Source organism: Trypanosoma equiperdum (assembly GCF_001457755.1).
Source record: "Trypanosoma equiperdum strain OVI genome assembly, contig: ctg_1688, whole genome shotgun sequence".
NCBI lineage: Eukaryota > Euglenozoa > Kinetoplastea > Trypanosomatida > Trypanosomatidae > Trypanosoma > Trypanosoma equiperdum.
This window is the reverse complement of record NW_027123713.1, coordinates 53272-53877: the sequence shown is the minus strand read 5'-3', so window position 1 is coordinate 53877 and position 606 is coordinate 53272.

Genomic DNA, 606 nt, shown 5'->3' with positions numbered 1-606 from the left:
ATATATATATATATATAATATAAAAGACGAAAGGAAGCGAACTGTAAAAAGGAGAAAATTGAGGTCAACATAATGACAAGCAGAAATCAGGTACAACAAGCTCCAATAGATATGTTTGCTTGTTGTTGTTGTTTTCTGACGCAAGTGTAATCAACAACCAATCTGCACGTAGGAATATACTTACACCTGTATATGCAAATATTTGTATGCATATACAGAGATAAGATAATGCTCTCGCAACAACTTATCTTCCTTAACTTTAGTCAAGCACGTCCGTTAGTATAGCGTATAACTACAGACACCTCTTTTTTTTTTTTTGCGACGAAATGTCCTGAGGAGCCGCCCATCTCCCTCCCCCCATTTCCAGCGTGTCGCGTGCTCACAAGCTCCAACACCACGCGAAAAGGGTTTTTAAAAAAAAGAAAGAAGAAAAAGAAAAGCAATAAACAGAAGCAATCAAAAGAAGAAAGAAAAACATCTCAAATCCTCCCCCAAGTTGAATAGAACTCAAACAACGTACGAGCGATAAGTGTCGTTGATGAAACAGGAAATTTTTGGCAGGATGCCAGAAGATCGCGTCAAAGAAACTGTTTAGTGGGTGGTCCA